Source organism: Pongo pygmaeus, chromosome 20 (assembly GCF_028885625.2).
Source record: "Pongo pygmaeus isolate AG05252 chromosome 20, NHGRI_mPonPyg2-v2.0_pri, whole genome shotgun sequence".
Lineage (NCBI taxonomy): Eukaryota > Metazoa > Chordata > Mammalia > Primates > Hominidae > Pongo > Pongo pygmaeus.
The window spans coordinates 19505718-19524347 of record NC_072393.2 but is presented as its reverse complement, the minus strand read 5'-3'; the positions used below and the strand labels follow the sequence as shown (position 1 = coordinate 19524347).

The 18630-nt window shown below is 51.3% G+C and overlaps 1 protein-coding gene across 2 annotated transcripts in view; it reads right to left on the bottom strand.

The window, feature by feature from the left end:
- SLC25A42 (solute carrier family 25 member 42) overlaps positions 1-18135 on the bottom strand; it is a 48562-nt gene extending 30427 nt beyond the window's left edge. Inside the window, exon 1 of one of the 2 annotated variants that reach the window (XM_054465034.2) lies at positions 18031-18135. The gene's annotated coding sequence lies outside the window, so the exon portion shown is untranslated. Of the gene's footprint in view, positions 1-17961 lie in introns of both variants that reach the window. The other variant, XM_054465033.2, reaches the window with a different exon arrangement.
- Between the last annotated feature and the right edge of the window lie 495 nt (positions 18136-18630).

Here is an 18630-nt window from a genome sequence, read left to right as displayed (position 1 = left end):
CGCCTCCATGTTTGTGGTGGTTATGGCGGCAACAGGAAGTGGACACAGGCTGTCACAAGGGAAGAGGACCAAGTGGGCCAGTGGCCAGGGGAGTGACGGGAGGTGGACGTCAGGCTGACGTCAAATAACCAGACACTAGAGCTGCCAGCCCTAGTGGGAGTGGTCCCAGGAGGCCAATCACTCCCATGACAACATGTACCCAGACTTGTGACCAGTGACCAGGTGATCAGGTCGGCCTCCCTGAGGGGCAGTGTCCAAGGCATGGCAGAGCCACATTCCAGCCACAAAATGCAAAGCCCATGGGGCTACTGAGAGAGGGAATGGGTCTCCAGGGACAGAGGTCACTTGGCTAAAGGAGCAAAGAGGACAGTGAGGCAGGGAAGCCAGAGGACACCAGGGGACCACTCGGGTGACAGCGTGGGGCCTGGATGGTAGGCTGCAGTGGAGGGAGGTGGTGGGCGCCTCAAGAGCCTGTCCAGGTTCTGCCTGAGACCTGGAGGTGGTGAAGTCGTTTCCTGGGACAGGGAGGCTTGGATGGGTTCGGGGAGGAAGCCCCAGTTCCCATGACCCCCACCCTCAGTGGCATTCTCCTCTTTGTCACTATAAGGGACAGGTGGTTTACCCCCATCAGCCCCCACCTCGGCTTCCCAAGCGAGAAGGGGTTGTCAGAACTAGTGGTACCACCTGAGTGTCCCATGACACTGCCAGGGACGCTATGAGGACAAAACATGAAACATGCTTCCGTTTATTTAAAAACAGATGGGCCAACTGGCACTGGAAACAGCTTCTTTCCAGGTTCTGTTGTTGGGGTGTCACTTCCTCTCGTCATCAGCCCCTGCCAGGCTGGTCATAGTGGTGGTCCCTGTGGTTCCTTATGGGTCCAGTGCTGGAAAGTCACCCCGGGGCCACTTGGGACATCCTTCAGAAATATGCCCCAATGACAAGTCTGTGGGGAGGGTATTTCTCCTTCCTCCCTTCCTCTCTTTCCCTCCCTCCCTCCTTTCTTTTCTTTATTCTCTCTTTCTTATTTTTTTATTTTTTCAGGGTCTCACTCTGTCACCCCGGTAGGAGTGTAGTGGCACAATCAGCTCATTGTAACTTCAAACTCCTGGGCTCAAGGGATTCCCCAAACCCCTGCCTCAGTTTCCTGAATAGCTGGGACTATACATGTGCACCACCATGCCTGGTTAATTTCCCTCCCTCCCTCCTTTCTTTTTTATTTATTTTTTTTATTTTATAGGGTCTCTGTTGCCCAGGCTGGAGTGCAGTAACACAATCTCAGGTCACTGCAGCTTTGATCTCCTGGGCTCAAGAGACCCTCCTGCCTTAGCTTCCCAAGTAGCTGGGACCACAGATAGGTACCACCAAGCCCAGCTAATTTTTGTATTTTTCGTAGAGACGGGGTTTCACCGTGCCCAGGCTGGTCTCAAACTAAGCTCATGCAATCTGCCCACCTTGGCCTCCCAAAGTGCTGGGATTACAGGCATGCACCACCATTCCCAGCCTTAATTTCTTAATTTTTTTGTAGAGATGAGGTCTTGCTATGTTGCCCAGGCTAGTCTTGAACTCCTGGCCTCAAGTGATCCTCCCACCTCAACCTCCCAAAGTGTTGGGATTACAGGTGTGAGCCACTGTGCCTGGCTTGGGAGGGACCTACTTCATCAGCAGAACCCTGAGCCCTGAGCCTGGTCCAAATGAAGGAAGAGGACGCTGTACTTCTGGGTGAGAGCCCCTCCCCTTGTCTCCTTCCTTTTCTGTCTCCTTACTCATGGATCCAATGGGTGGGGGGCGGGGCTGTCCTTATCCCTAAAATGTCACTGCTGGGGCACAAGCAGTGACCTTTCGCCCTCAGTCACCTGCTGAGGAAGCATTTCCCTTTGTGAACTTGAAGGCAGGGTCACAGATTCAAGCCCACTCTGCTCTTCACCAGATGAGCACCCTCAGGCAAGTGTACCAGCTCCCAGGACCTCGGCCTCCTCATCTGAGAGCTGGTCTCACCATCCCACCCCAGCGCTGGCTGACAAGCCTACACATGTGGAACACACGTTCTCCTCCTGACTCCCATCCTGCCAAGCATCTGACTAAAACCTGCCAGGTGAGCAAGTGGAGAAACTGGTGTCCTTGTATGCTGGGAATGTTAGATGGGGCGGCCATTGTGGAAATCAGCCTGGAGATTCCTTCACAAGTTACACAGGGAGATACTATTGTGGCCCAGCAATTCCACTCCCAGGCACAGAACCAAAGGGTCCACATAAAACTTGTGCATGGGGCTGGTCATGGTGGCTCACACCCATAATCCCAGCACTTTGGGAGGCTAAAGCAGGAGGATGCTTGAGGCTAGGAGTTCAAGACCAGCCTGGGCAACATAGTGAGACCCCAACACAATAGAAACAATAGCAACAACAATGAAACTTGTACATGAATGCTCCTAGCAGTAAGATTCACAACAGCCAAAAAGTGGAAGCAACCCAACTGCTCGTCAACAGATGAATGGATATACAAAATGTTCACATGACGGACTACTACTCAGCCATGAAAAGGAATGAAGCACTGATCCATGCTACAACATAGATGAACCTCAAAAACACGATACTGAGTAGAGAAGCCAGACACAAAAGGCCACATAGTGTGAGGTTCCATTGATATGAAATGCCCAGAACAGGTAAATCCATAGAGACAGGAACCAGATTGGTGGTTGCTAGGGGCTGGGGGCTGTGGAATGGGGAGTGACTGCTAATGGGGATGGGATTTCCTTTTGGGGGTGATGAAAATGTTCTGAAATTGGCCAGGTGTGGTGGCTCACACCTATATCCCAGCACTTTGGGAGGCTGAGGCAGTCAGGTAACTTGAAGTCATGAGTTCAAGACCACCCTGGCCAACATGGTGAGACCCCGTCTCTACTAAAAATACAAAAATTAGCTGGGTATGATGGCGTGCACCTGTAATCCCAGCTACTCGGGAAGTTGAGGCAGCAGAATCACTTGAACCCGGGAGGTGGAGGTTGCAGTGAGCCGAGATTGCACCATTGCACTCCAGCCTGGGTGACAGCAAGATAAAAAATAAAACATAAAAATAAAAAATAAAAAATTGTCTAAAAAATAAAAAATAAATAAAAAAATAAAAGTTCTGAAATCAGATGAAGGCAGTGGTTGCACAACACTGTGATTGTACTATATACCACTGAATTGTTCACTTTAAAACACTCACAATGAGCCAAGATCGCGCCATTGCACTCCAGCCTGGGAGACAAGAGCAAGACTACGTCTCAAAAAAAAAAAAGCTCACAATGGTAACTTTTAAGTTATGTGCATTTTGACACACATACGAAAACCTGCCCAGGTTCCCACCGGCCCTGGGAGGCCCTTCTCTGCTCTGGCAGGATAACAGGGTGGTGGGAGCCTGGGTACACCCTGGGCTGACTCAGGCAATGTTCATGACCTTGGGTCTCCCTTCTCTTACGGATTCTTCCCTCCCTACTAGGTTACTTGGAATTAGATTAGCTGCTGGACATTCGTATGTCACTCCCTCTGTGTGCTTGCTGCATGCTTGCTGCGTACATGCTCGCTGTGTACATGCTCTGCGGAGGCACACCTTCACGGGCTCTATCGGTACTGCAAATGACCCACACAGGGATGACCATGTGCACAGAGTCTATGTGGGAGAAGGGACATGGGGTGGGGGAAAGGGGTCTGTCCTGGGATCTGGAAGGGAAGGAGTACACCAGGGAGGGAGAACAGCAAGAATGAAGAACCCAAGGCTGGAGTGAGCTCAGGCTGACCAGGGAAACAAACAGGCTGAGGCTGTGTCAGGCACACGCACCTTCATGCTGAATGCAAGTGGGCCATTGCAGGCTGTGCTTGTAGGGAGGCACAAAGTACCCCCACTGCCCAGTGCCGGCTGGGTCTCCCACCTCCAGACCTCTGCTTCTGCCCAGTGCAGCCAAGATTCCTACAAGCCACGCCTGCCATAGAGGCCTCTCCCTCCAGCCTCCCCATATACAGCCCTGGGAGCTTTGAAGACCTGCCCAGCAGCATATCATGGCAACGATGAATACACTCTATGGACACAACCCAAAAGATCACCCACAGGAGAATGGGAACACGTGTGTGGTGTGTGGTATGTCCCATGATGGGACACTGTGTAACACACCAAACTGCTGCAACACACAACAACACGGATGGATCTCACAGACACACCAGTGAAGAGGCAGAAGCCAGACACAAAAGGTTGCATACTGAATGATTCTTTTTTTTTGAGTTGGAGTCTCACTCTGTCGCCCAGGCTGGAGTGCAATGGCACGATCTCAGCTCACTGCAACCTCCACCTCCCAGGTTCAAGTGATTCTTGTGCCTCAGCCTCCCGAGTAGCTGGGATTACAGGTGTGCATCACCACACCCAGCTAATTTTTTGTATTTAGGAAAGATGGGGTTTCGCCATGTCGGCCAGGCTGGTCTCGAACTCCTGGCCTCAGGTGATCTGCCCATCTTGGCCTCCCAAAGCGCTGGGATTACAAGTGTGAGCCACTGCACCCAGCTGCATACTGAATGATTCTGTCTGCCTAACAGTCAAGCTCAGTAAACAAACTGTTTTATACATATCCAAATGTCGATACCTGCTGCCACATGGACGGACCCTGGGGCTGTCATGCTGAGTGAAATGAGCCAGTCACAAAAGGACAAATACCATACGAATCCGCTTCTATGAGGCCCCTAGAGTCATCACATTCATAGAGACGGAAAGTAGAATGGCAGGTGCCAGGGGCTGGGAGCGGGGGAACAGAGAGTTAACTGTTTAATGGGGACAGTTTCAGTTTTGCAAGACGGAAGAGCTGTGGAGACGGATGGTGGTAATGGTTGCACAACAGTGTGAATGTACTTAATGCCACTGAACTGAACACTTAAAAATTGCATTTTTAAGTACTATGTATTTTACCACACTTTTTATTTATTTATTTTTGAGACAGGGTCTCGCTCTGCCACCCAGGCTGGAGTGCAGTGGCACTATGATGGCTCACTGCAGCCTCCAACTCCCCGGCTCAAATGATCCTCCTACCTCAGCCTCCTGAGTAGCTGGGGCTACAGGTGTGGGCCACCATGCCCAGCTAAATTTTAAATTTTTTGTAGAGACGGGGTCTTACTATGTTGCCCAGGCTGGTCTTGAACTCCTGGGCTCAAGCTGTCCTCCAGCCTCTGCCTCCCAAAGTGCTGGCATTACAAACATGAGCCATTGCACCCAGCCCATCATAATTTTTAAGAAACATAAGTACAAAACGCATTTATGGTGATAAAGATTAGAATACTGGTTACCTCTAGGGGGTATATCAGGGAGGGGGCAGGAAGGAGCCAGCTGGGGGCTTGAAAACTGTCTTGATCTGGTTCCAAGGATGAATATATACGTAAAAATTCACTGAGCTATATATACACTTAGGATTTATGTGCTTTACTCTATGTAAGCTATATCTCAATTTAAAATGTTTAAACAGTGCAAACAAAACACCTCTGCCACACCCCCTCCCAGGCCAATGGATGCCAAACCTGGGAGTGGGGCAGGCATGTGATTTGTAATTCCCAGGGGACTTGAATGGATGGGCTTTGGGAGTGGACGTGTTCAGCTTGCTCTTTCCCACTTTCCTCCCACCTGTGGAGAACACCTGTTTTGTTTTGTTTTTTTAAGATGGAGCCTCGCTGTGTTGCCCAGGCTGGAGTGCAGTGGCATGATCTCGGCTCACTGCAACCTCCGCCTCCCAGGTGCAAGCGATTCTTGTGCCTCAGTCTCCCCAGTAGCTGGGATTACAGGCGCACACCACCAGGTCTGGCCAGTTTTTGTATTTTTTTTTTTTAGTAGAGACAGGGTTTTGCCATGTTGGGCAGGCTGGTCTCAAACTCCTGACCTCAAGGTATCCACCCGCCTCGGCCTCCCAAAATGCTGGGATTACAGGCATGAGCCACCACACCTGGCCGAGAATATCTGTTGATGATCTTAGCAGTGATGAAAGCCTGGAGGAGGCACTGAAGCTCTACAGTTGGTCCACACGCACAGTGGCCATCCCTTCTGAGGACAGCATTCTGGGAAACCACTCGCTCTGCTCCCTGTCACTATGGAGAAAGTGGGGCTGATCCTCCCCTTGACACCAGGGTGACCCAGGTGGCCATGGTCAGGTAATGAGACTTCACACTTCCCTAGGTTCAGGGTGCTGTCCCCAAAGACCGAGACCTGGGACTTTTGAGGGAACCATCGGGCCTGAGAAGTCCTCTTTCTTCAGGGGAGGGGAAGCCAGTAGGGTATGAGATTGCAGGGCAGAGTTGACACAGAGTTAGAGGGCAGAGCAAGGCCAGGATATGAAGGAGGATACCTGCAGGCTAGGGGGATCTGGCAGCCAGTGGTGCCAAAAGCACACGGACTTTGCTGTCATGGAGCCCAGGAAGCACCCTTTCCAGTTCAGTCAGCTAGGATGGGTTTCTGTCACTTGCACCTGCCAGAGTCCTGACTCGTATGCTGTGCTGGGGTAGGTACCTCATACTCCCCCAGCCCCACACAGTATTTACAACCACAGATGACAGTGTCCTGTGGCTCCAGGAAGCCCAGCCTTGCCACGTTCACTCTAGGTACCTTTCGCGAGTACCTAGGACGCCAGTGCTTTCTGAACTGGGATTCAGGTGTCCCCACAAGGGTGACTACCAGCGGCCAGGCAGAGGGGGGCCAGCCCCAAATAACATACGTGTATCTTTTCCCATGCTGTTTCTGTTCATGCAATCTTTCCATTCATCAAACAAAAAACAAAGCTCGGCGGGGTATGGGAGGATGACATAGGAAATGACTTACTAAGCAGCATTATTCAGGAAACGTGAACCTGGAGCATGGGATCTTCGATAACTCATGATCACACCAGCTCCAGCACAGAACCTCCAGAGCAATGGGAACACTGGTTCCAAGCAAGTTGGCCGTTGCTTGGGAGAGGGCAGGACAAGCTACTTCTTTTTTTTTTCAAGACAGGGTCTCACTCTGTCACCCAGGCTGGAATGCAGTGGTACAATCATAGCTCACTGTAGCCTCCATCTTTTGGGCTCAAGTGATCTTTCCACCTTAGCCTCTGAGTAGCTAGGACTATAGGTGTACACTATCATGCCCAGCTAATTTTAAAATTATTTTTAGTAGAGACGGGGTCTTGCTATGCTGCCCAGGCTGGTCTCAAACTCCTGGCCTCAAGCAATCCACCTGCCTCTGCCTCCCAAAGTGTTGGGATTACAGGTGTGAACCACTGCACCCAGCCACAAGGCTGCTTCTTGTTCTGAATCAGGCAATTTCAAACCCAAGCATCCTATATGCCCCATGTGCACAGGCTATCCTAATACACACACACTCACACATACACACTCACACTCGCTCACACATACACTCACACACACACATACATGCACACACACACACTCTCACACACACTGTCACACACACACACACACACTCATATGCAGATGTGCCTGATTCCCTTGAGCCTGTCTCATAGCTTCCCGACCAGCCATAAGACAGGCCCACCATTTATGCTGTTACCTTGTAGGGACCACCATACAACTGCCAGCTCCACCCCTTGGGACTCAGGAAATGTTTGTACAAACGTTGGGAGGGGGTTGGGACAGTTTCTCTATGGATGGAGTTTATTATAAGCAGCCGTGAAATGGATCCTGTAATCTCTCAGTAAACGGAAGCCAATTAACATCCTATCTGCCAGCCGATAAAGGCTGTTTTCTTTTCTAGTTAATAAGCATTAACTCTGCCTAAGGGTTCCGGGCACATCTTACATAATGGCTGCTGCCTGTTAACCCCGACCCCACAGGCTGCCTCACAAATGGGGAGTTTCTTCCTGCTGCATTTGCTCCTGTGTGCCTTTCAGACAATCTTTGGTTAAGGCAACCCTTGTTGCGTCTCTATGGGTTAAACACCCTGAAAGATCCAGGAAATTCTATGATCAATTGCTGTCCTCTGTCCTTGCAGACAGTGCTGCCCACACCTGTCACCAAAGGCCATTAGATGTTATCTAAAACAATCCAAGATACTGAATGGTACTCACATCCCTCCACTAAGAGGGTCTACTTCAGTAACTGTCCTCGCCTCAAAAGCTCTATGTTTGGTCGGGCTTGGTGGCTCATGCCTGTAATCCCAGCACTTTGGGAGGCCAAGGTGGGCAGATCACTTGAGGCCACAAGTTCAAGACCAGCCTGGGCAACATGGTAAAACCCTGTCTCTACAAAAATACAAAAATTAGCTGGGCGCAGTGGCTCACGCCTTTAATCCCAGCAGTTTGGGAGGCCAAGGCAGGTGGATCATTTAAGGTCGGGAGTTTAAGACTATCCTGGCCAACATGGTTAAACCCCGTCCCTACTAAAAATACAAAAATTAGCCAGCATGGTGGTACACACCTGTAATCCCAGCTATTTGGGAGGCTGGGGCAGGAGAATTGCTTGAACCTAGGAGACGGAGGTTGCAGTGAGCTGAGATCACGCCACTGCACTCCAGCCTGGGTGATAGTGAAAGATTTCGTCTCAAAAAAAAAAAAAAAAAAAGTCCCCTGTTCTTACCACACAGAACCTGGCACAGCAATCCGCATTTGATTGGCCTTCAACAACTATTTGCTGGACAAGTGAATTAATTCCCTGGACATGCCAAGTTTTGCTTTGGCCGCAGTCTCCGATCCTGGCAAACTTCTCTGCATCCTTCAAAGCTCCTAAATGTCCTGGCCTCATTGCCCCCAAAGTTAACTGCTCTGCCCTGCACTGAGCAGTCTGTGGTTCTCTGCGGCACTTGAGGGGCCACTCTCCACTTGCTTCCCCGCAACTAGGCTGGGGGTCCCTGGAAGGCAAGGGTCCATGTCACACTCAGTGTCCATGCCCAGCAAGGAAGCAGAAACATAACAGCTGCAGACAGGTGCTTTTGCCTGTTGCTGTCCTGTCCTCCTGCCCTTCAGCCATCCCTCCCACAGCAGCAAGAATGCACCCCTTCAATCATTCTCTTCCTCATAGCCACACAGCAGCACGCACAGGCTCCCTGCCAGCCTACACTGTGTTGTGGGATGATGGGGTCTAGCATGTGACACCTTGGATGTGTCACTAAACCTCCACATAGGCCACATACAGTGGGTCACACCTGTAATCCCAGCACTTTGGGAGGCCGAGGCAGGAGGATCACTTGAGGCCAGGAGTTCAAGGCTGCAGTGAGCTATGATCCTGCCACTGCACTCCAGCCTGGGTGACAGAGTGAGGCCCTGTCTCCACAAAATAAATTAGCCAGGTATGGTGGCGCACACTTACAGTCTCAGCTACTCAGGAGGTTGAGGTGGGAAGATCACTTGAACCCAGGAGGTCGAGGCTGCATGCGCTGTGATTATACCACTGCACTCTAGCCTGGGCAACAGAACAAGACCCTGTCTCTAAAAAAAATTTCGACTGAGTGAGGTGGCTCATGCCTGTAATCCCAGCATTTTGGGAGGCCGAGGCGGGCAGATCACTTGAGGTCAGGAGTTTGAGACCAGCCTGGCCAACATGGTGAAACCCTGTCTCCACGCCTGGCTAAATACAAAAATTAGCCAGGTGTGGTAGCAGGCACCTGTAATCCTAGCTACTCAGGAGGCTGAGGTATGAGAATCACTTGAGCCCGGGAGGCAGAGGCTGCAGTGAGCCAAGATCAGGCCACTGCACTCCAGCCTGGGTAACACAGTGAGACTCTAAAAAAACAAACAAACAAAAAATTTAAAGTAAAAAATAAACCTCCCCATTCCTTGATTTCCTCATCTGTCACCATCTTCACAGGATAGTCCCACTCAAGTTGGTGACAAGTATTGGTAAGTACCGTTCTCCCTAATAAGGAATCAGACAGGGCTGGGGCAAATCCCATTTAACACGGCCCCGGCCTACTGAGTATGCTTTTGAGACACTGACACATGGCTTCCCCATGATCTGTGATTGAAATGTACATATTCGCCAGGCACGGTGGCTCACACCTGTAATCCTAGTACTTTGGGAGGCTGGGGTGGGAGGACAGCTCGAGCCCAGGAATTGGAGATCAGCCTCGGCAACACAGCAAGATCCCACTTGCCTAATCTCACCACCTGAAGACCCTCATTCATCCTGGGTCGCCCCATGCCAGTCTGAGCATCCCCCCACAGGTTAATCTCCCTACAATGTGAAACAAAACTTAGATGATTTGTCCCGCTGCTCATCAAAGAACATTCCTTTATTTTTATTTATTTATTTATTTTTTTTTTTTGAGACGGATTCTCGCTTTGTTGCCTAGGCTGGAGTGCAGTGGTGCAATCTTGGCTCACTGCAACCTCTGCCTCCCAGGTTCAAGTGATTCTCCTGCTTCAGCCTCCTGAGTAGCTGGGATTACAGGTGCCTGCCACCACACCTGGCTAATTTTTATATTTTTAGCAGAGATAGGTTTCACCATGTTGGCCAGGCTGGTCTCAAACTCCTGACCTCAGGTGATCTGCCCACCTTGGCCTCCCAAAGTGCTGGGATTACAGGTGTGAGCCACTGCACCAGCCCTAATTTTGCTTTCTGCTAGCCCTTGGCTCTACCATGTAGTTAATTCGTCATTAGCTTCAGATCTCCCAGAGTTTCCTGAAAATCTCCCTGGCCCCCTGAAGGTCAGACCGTAGCACCCCAGCTTCTCCTCAAGACTGACCAATACGGAACTCCAATCACTTGGTGGTGGTCTGATGTGTGTCCATGCTCCCCATCCTTCTGAGACCAGGTATCAACAGGAGATAACCACAGGACCGAGCTCACAGCCCAGAAAGCAAAATTAAGACGTATACACTTGGAGCTGGGCACGGCGGCTCACACCTCTAATCCCAGCACTTTGGGAGGCTGAGGCGGGAGGATGGCTTGAACCCAAGGGTTTGAGACCAGCCTGGGAAGGATGGAGAGACCCTGTCTCTACAAAAAATTTAAAAGTTAGCCGGGCATGGTGATGCGTGCCTATAGTCCCAGCTACTTGGGAGGCTGAGGCAGGAGGATCACTTAAGCCCAGGAATTCGAGGTGGCAGTGAGCTGTGATCTTGCCACCGCACTCTAGCCTCAGCAACAAAGTGAGAAAGTGAGGCCCTGTATTAAAAAAAAAAGAAAGATGTTATGCATTCACTAGTCCAGGTCCTTGGTGGCTTAGAGCATCTAGATGTCTCCACCTTCCGAGGGAGACAGGTGAGTAAGCGAAACTGCCAACATGAGCCATCTGGAGGGGCTGAGGAACGTGTCCGACCCCACTGGCCTATTCTTCCTGAAGTAACAGAGGCACCTGAACAAGCATTTCCCTTAATAATGTCCTGTTGGAAATACTGGCTCAGCAAGTATAAGGGTTGAATGACATCCCCCCAAATTCATGTCCACCTGGAACCTCAGAACATGGCCTTCTTTGGAAATAGGGTCTTTGCAGATGCAATCAGTTAAGGATCTTAAGATGAGTTCACCTTGAGATTTAGGGTGAGCCCTAAACCCAAGGACTAGTGTCCTTATAAGAAGAGGTGATCGGCCGGGAGTGGCTCATGTCTGTAATCCCAGCAATTTGGGAGGCCGAGTTGGGCAGATCACTTGAGGTCAGGAGTTCAAGACCAGCCTGGCCAACATGGCAAAACCCTGTCTCTACTGAAAATACAAAAATTAGCTGGATGTGGTGGTACGCACCTGTAATCCTAGCTACTTGGGAGGCTGAGGCAGGAGAATGGCTTGAACCTGGGAGGTGGAGGTTGCAGTGAGCTGAGATCACACCATTGTACTCCAGCCTGGGCAACAAGAGCGAAACTCTGTCTTAAAAAAAAAAAAGGCCGGGCAGGGTGGCTCACACCTGTAATCCCAGCACTTTGGGAGGCTGAGGCAGGCGGATCACAAGGTCAGGAGATCGAGACCGTCCTGGGTAACACGGTGAAACCCTGTCTCTACTAAAAAAATACAAAAAATTAGCCAGGCGTGGTGACAGGCGCCTGTAGTCCCAGCTACTCGGGAAGCTGAGGCAGGAGAATGGTGTGAACCTGGGAGGTGGAGCTTGCTGTGAGCCAAGATCACGCCACTGCACTCCAGCCTGGGTGACAGAGCAAGACTCTGTCTCAAAAAAATAAAAAATTAAATCAGCTGGATGTGGTGGTGCATGCCTATAATCCCAACTACTTGGGAGGCTGAGGCAGGAGAATTGCTTGAACCTGGGAGGCAGAGGTTGCAGTGAGCGAAGATCGCACCACTGCACTCCAGCCTGGGCAACAGAGCAAGACCTTGTCTCAAAAAAAAAAAAGAAGAAGAGGAGATCCAGGAGTGGTGGCCTGTGCCTATAGTCCCAGCTACTCAGCAGGCTGAAGCGGGAGAATCACTTAAGCCACAGAGTTAGAGGTTGCAGTGAACTATGATCATATCACTGCACTCCAGCGTGAACAACATAGCGAGACCCCATCTCTAAAAAAAAAAAATAGAGAGGACACAAAGACACACACAACAGGGAGAAAGCCACATGAATACAAAGGCAGAGACTGGAGTGATGTAGCCACGAGCCAAGAACTTCAAGGTTTGCCCAGAGAAAGGCCTGGGAAGGACTCCCTCAGAGCCTCTAGAAGGAACCAGTCCTGTTGACACCTTGATTTTGGACTTTAGGCCTCCACAACCAGGACAGGATACATTTCTGTTGTCTGAAGCCCCCCAGTTTGTGGTAATTTATTATGGCAGCCACGGGAAACGAATATGCAAGGATCTGAGGCCAAGCCTCCAAGTGTTGGCCTGTCCCTCAGCTGGTGGCTTGTCCTCAGCCATTTGCCTGCCAGAATCTCACAGGCTGCTGGGCTGGCAGAGAGCTCAGCAGAAAATCTGGCCAGCAGAGAACTTTGTTGAGCCCCTGGAATCCAAGCATTCTGCCCAAGATGGTAGTAGCAAAAGGTGCTCAGTGAAGAAAACAAATGTTGACAAGCATATTTTAAAAATAGCTCTGTGAACACGGTGGGGCCTCCAGGGGACATCGTTCTACTTCCTGAGCTGGGTGCTAATTTTATTATTGGTTAAATCTTCTTTCTTTTCACATACACGTTATATACTTTTTTTTTTTTTTTTTAAAGAGACAGAACCTCACTGTCACTCAGGCTGGAGTACAGTGGCACAATCATGGCTCACTGCAGCCTCAACCCCCTGAGCTCAAGTGATCCTCCCACCTCAGCCTCCTGAGTAGCTAGGACTATAGGCGCATGCCAACAAGGCCAGCTAATTTATTTATTTATTTATTTATTTATTTGAGACTGAGTCTCGCTCTGTCACCCAGGCTGGAGTGCAGTGGTGCCATCTCAGCTCACTGCAACCTCCGCCTCCAGGGTTCAAGCGATTCTCCTGCCTCAGCCTCCTGAGTAGCTGGGACTACGGATGTGCACCACCACACCCGGCTATTTTTGTTTTTATTTTTTTCTTGAGACGGATTCTTGCCCTGTTGCCCAGGCTGGAGTGCAGTGGCACGATCTTGGCTCACTGCAACCTCCGCCTCCCGGGTTTAAGCAATTCTCCCTGCCTCAGCCTCCAGAGTAGCTGGGAATACAGGCGCCCACCAACATGCCCGGCTAATTTTTGTATTTTTAGTAGAGACAGGGTTTCACCATGTTGGCTAGGCTGGTCTTGAACTCCTGACATCAAGTGATCCACCTGCCTCGGCCTCCCAAAGTGCTAGGATGAAAGGCGTGAGCCACCATGCCTGGCCCGACATGATATACTTTTTTTTTTTTTTTGAGACAGAGTCTCGCTCTGTCGCCCAGGCTGGAGTGCAATGATGGGATCTCAGCTCACTGCAACCTCCACCTCCCAGGTTCAAGCGATTCTCCTGCCTCAGCTTCCTGAGTAGCTAGGATTACAGGCGCATGCCACTACACCTGGCTAATTTTTGTATTCTTTGGTAGAGACAGGGTTTCACCATGTTGGTCATGCTGGTCTTGAACTCCTGACCTCATGATCTGCCCGCCTCGGCCTCCCAAAGTGCTGGGATTACGGGTGTGAGCCACCACGCCTGGCCAATATACTCTTTATGAAGTATTTCATGTTTAAAATAAAAAATGCAAATGCACTTTTAAAAGCCCTGTCTTGCAAAACCCAAACAAGCGAATGATTCTGATTGTCTCAATAATCCCCTCTTAATGTCTAACTGCCAAAATAGAAGAGACAGACAAAAAAACCGTATGACACGTGGGCAGAGGCCTGACTTCAGTATGACGACACCCTCCATCTGGCACCAGTGGTGAGAAATTGGACAATTGGAGAGAGTCTCGAAACAGCTTCCCAGACAGATTTAACATCTGACTCGTCTCAATCTCTCATGATGCCCTCATCTTTCTTTTCCTAGACCCAAGTGAAAAAAAAAAAAAATCAGCAACAGCTAAATGGTTCTTCTAGCAACTGTTCTTGTTGAGGTACCTTGAGCCAAAATCTCAGCACCACCACTGCTCCCTGCTACAGGGACAAGCTTCAAAAAAAATTTTTTTTAACAGAAAAACAGGGTCTTGCTCTGTTGCCCAGGCTGGAGTGCAATGGTGCAAGCATAGCTCACTGCAGCACTGAACTCCTGGACTCAATTCTCCACCTTAGCCTCCCAACTAGCTGAGACCATTTGCGCACACCACCACGCCCGGCTAATTTTTAAATTTTTTTTAAAGAGATGGGGTTTCGCCATGTTGCCCGAGCTGGTCTCAAACTCCTGGGCTCAAGCAATACTCCTGCCTCATCCACCCAAAGTGTTGGGTGGTGTGAACCACTGCGTCCAGTCCCAAATATTTCTTCAACTTTGGTCTGACTGGCAGAGAAACAAGTCTAATGTTTAATCCCTACCCCACAAGCCAGAACACCTAAGAGATGGGTAGGAAGCATGGAAGCGATGTTCAAAAGGATCTCTTGTGCTGTTTTTTACCTATCAGATGGGACAGACCACAAAACTTGATAGTAAGATAACTGAGCTGGCCGCAGGAGAGGAATCAGGCTTTCCAACTTCACAGTTGAGAGGAGGAGGAGGAAGAATATGCCCTTTGACTTGGCCCTTTTTTTTTTGAGACAGGGTCTAGCTCTGTCATCCAGGCTGGAGAGGAGTGCAGTGGCGTGATTATAGCTCACTGCAGCCTTGAACTCCTTGGTTCAAGCAATCCTCCCACCTCAGCCTCCTGAGTAACTGTGGACTACAGGCACGGCCAGCAAGACAGGGGGGTCTGAAGTGTCTGAGCACAGCTGGAGCCCAAATACGTTCACTGTGTATTTAGTACATGCTGATGCATGCATCTATCCATTGCAGCTCTGTTTGTAAAAGCTAAATATGGGCTGCAGTGGCCGGGCGCGGTGGCTCACGCCTGTAATCCCAGCACTTTGGGAGGCTGAGGCAGGCTGATCACAAGGTCAGGAGATCGAGACCACCCTGGCTAACACGGTGAAACCCCATCTCTACTAAAAAAATATGAAAAAATTAGCCGGGCGTAGTGGCGGGCGCCTGTAGTCCCAGCTACTCGGGAGGCTGAGGCAGGAGAATGGCGTGAATTCGGGAGGCGGAGCTTGCAGTGAGCCGAGATCGCGCCACTGCACTCCAGGCTGGGCAACAGAGCGAGAATCCAACTCAAAAAAAAAAAAAAAGAAAAAAAAATATGGGCTGCAGATTAAACAGCCATCAGTAAGGGACTGGCCTTAGAATGCATATGTCTGCTCAATGCAAATTTACCAGTGGTTTAAAAGGGGTGGGGGATATATATCTCCCCCGACCCCTTTCTGCCACCCCAGTCATAGACTACCTCTGGAAGAAAACACAAGAAATTATCAACAGCAGGTGCATCTGAGGAGGAACGGGGTACAGGCTGGGGAAGACCTGCCTGATTTCTACTACGTGCCCTTTTGTACTGTTTGATTTTTTCTTTTTAACTATATAATAGGCTGGGTGTGGTGGCTCATGCCTGTAATCCCAGCATCTTGGGAGGCTGAGGCAAGCGGATCACTTGGGGTCAGGAGTGCGAGACCAACCTAGCCAACATGGTGAAACCCCGTTTCTATTAAAAATACAAAAATTAGCTGGGTGTGGTGGCACTTGCCTGTAATCCCAGCTACTCGGGAGGCTGAGGCAGAAGAACTGCATGAACCCAGGAGGCAGAGGTTGCCGTGAGCCAAGATCATACCACTGCACTCCAGCCTGGGCGACAGAGCAAGACTCCGTCTCAAAAAAAACCCAAAAACTATATACTCAATGATCTTGTCAAAGTTTATACACATGTACATATATAACACACACAAAATATGTGTATATAAAATATGCATATAAACATATGAATATAGATACATGTACATATGTGTACAACACACACACCCACACACATATACATACATATATACATACATGCCCATATATGTTTTAAATGACTCCTATTGAAGTTGGACAGAAAACCCAAATGGCTTCAGTTTCCACAGGAGGAGCTGAAGGTGACATGACCCTCTGAAACATTCTGGTACCGTCTTTGCAGGGAGAGGTGGGAGGGGGTAAGAAATGCTCCGCGAGCCTTACAGGAAATGGCACGTTATTGCTTTTCAACAACAAAGCCACTGTCCTCCTTCTATGCTGCATGCTTGCAAATCAGACTCAAAGGAACTAAAAAGTTCCAGAAGAATCATTCCTAGCACCACGCCAGGCACGTTTTGCAGGTTAGCTTTAAACAGCTGAAACATTAGTTTGCCTCACCTAAAGAGTGTTTCCTTACTCTTTATCGGCTTCAAGGGCCCAAGGAGTGTCGGAGAGGGGTCCCGGGTCTGCAAGAGCTGGGAGCCCCGGCCCCGGCAACTCCCTCTCCGGCATCCTGCAGGAGGCACCCAAGATGATGAGCCCCCCTCCTCCGGCAGCGTCTCCACCGCCAGCCCGCCCCAGGACTCCGAGACACACGCTTGGCAGAGGGGCCGTCCCTTCCAGCTAAGCCTTTCCGGACCCAGTCAAAGTTACGACTCCTGCCAATCCCTCTGAGATAAACATAACAGATGGGCCCAAACGCGGTGGGTCCACAGCAGAGGGTCAGCGATGCCCAGGATGGAATAGGCTCTGCCTCTAGCATTCAAGTGGTTTAGGTCTGTGGCTGGTAAAATGGAGATGATTCCGGTTTCGTCTGACCGATGGGATTATTCTAAGGTACGGAAATCACTTTATAGACTGTCATGCACTGTTAGAAATGAACACTGGGGTAAGCTTTTGTTTGGGGAGGGGAGGGTGCAGCGATCCTGAGATACCAAGGCTTGGGGGACTATTGGAGGACCTGGGGGATTCGGGGGGATTATTACAGAGGGTGTGCGAACACAGGTGCACATGGAAGAAAGCCCAAGGTGGGAGAGGGTAAGGCGGGGAGAAAAGGGGGAAACAGAGGTGTGGGGCTGCCAGGGGCAGAGGGCAGGTGCCAGGGGGAAGGTCCCTGAGAAGAGAGACCCAGGTTGCTGGGGAAGTGGGCACGAGAGTAGCGAGCAGATACCTGGATGTGAGGAAAGGCAGTAGGGGACGGGACCAGGTCCAGGTGTGAGTTGCGAGGCCATGAGTTAGGAGTCACAGGCTCAGGTGTGGGTGTGGGGGTGTCATCGACAAGGACAGTCTCAGGTGATGTGGGGGGTGTTCGTGAGTGGGGGCAGGTGTTCGTGAGTGGGGGCGCGGTGTCAGGTGTGTGAGGGGGATGTCAGACCCCGCTGTGCGGGGCGCCGGGGACAAGGCCCCAGGGGTGTGGGAGATGTCAGCAAGGACAGTCTGAGGTGTATGGGAGATGTCAACGAAAAGGGACGTGGTGTCAGGCGTGCGTGGACTGCGGGTGAGGGGCTCAAACCTGGATGCAGTAGCCCCCAGGAGGCAGTAGACGTGGAGTGTGGGGTTGGGGTCTTTAACCTCTTCCTGCCCTCGCGACGCTACTGTCACGCCCCGCCTCGTCCGCCCCTCGCCCCGGGATCCATGACAGGACCCGTGCCTCACCTCAGTTCAGCCCGACAGGCGCGGGCCGCTGACGCTTGGGCCCCCCCGGCGCCCCCCGCGCCCCCTCACCGGCCGGGACGCGTCGCCGCCGCCGCTACCTCCAGCCGCCACGGCCCCGCCTCGCGCACCCCCAGTGCGCGCCACGGGAGGGGTCCACGCCACGCCCCGATTGGCTGCTCCCTGGCCAGTCAGCGCTGGAAGCGACAGGGATTGGCGAGTATGAAGCGGATGGGCAGCCCCTGAAGCCAATCACTGATTGGCAGAGGTGGGGCTATTGGGAGAGGCCTAGGGTGCCTGAGTGGTCCCTCAGGGTGCTAGGCGCTGGGAGGCGAGGGCCTGGAGGCAGGCGAGGATTGGAATCTTGGCAGAAAACAGGCAGAACTGTCGGCCAATCGCTGGGGACCAAGGGCGGGGCTACGAGGAAACCGGCGCAACCGGCAGGGCAGAGGCGAGAGGAACGGAGGGCGTAGCCTGGGGGGAGACAGGGATTGGCCGCAAAGCCGAAGACTGGCAGGCCCCGCGGCCAGTCGCAGCGGCCGTGGGCGGCACGCCCCCAGGGAGGGCTGGAGCGTTCAAGGTGCAGTCCGACCCGGAGCGCGGCAACCCGACGTGGCCTCGGACGCCTGGAGCAGGGTCCCCTGAGGCTCTCGTGTAGAGCCCGCCCTCTGG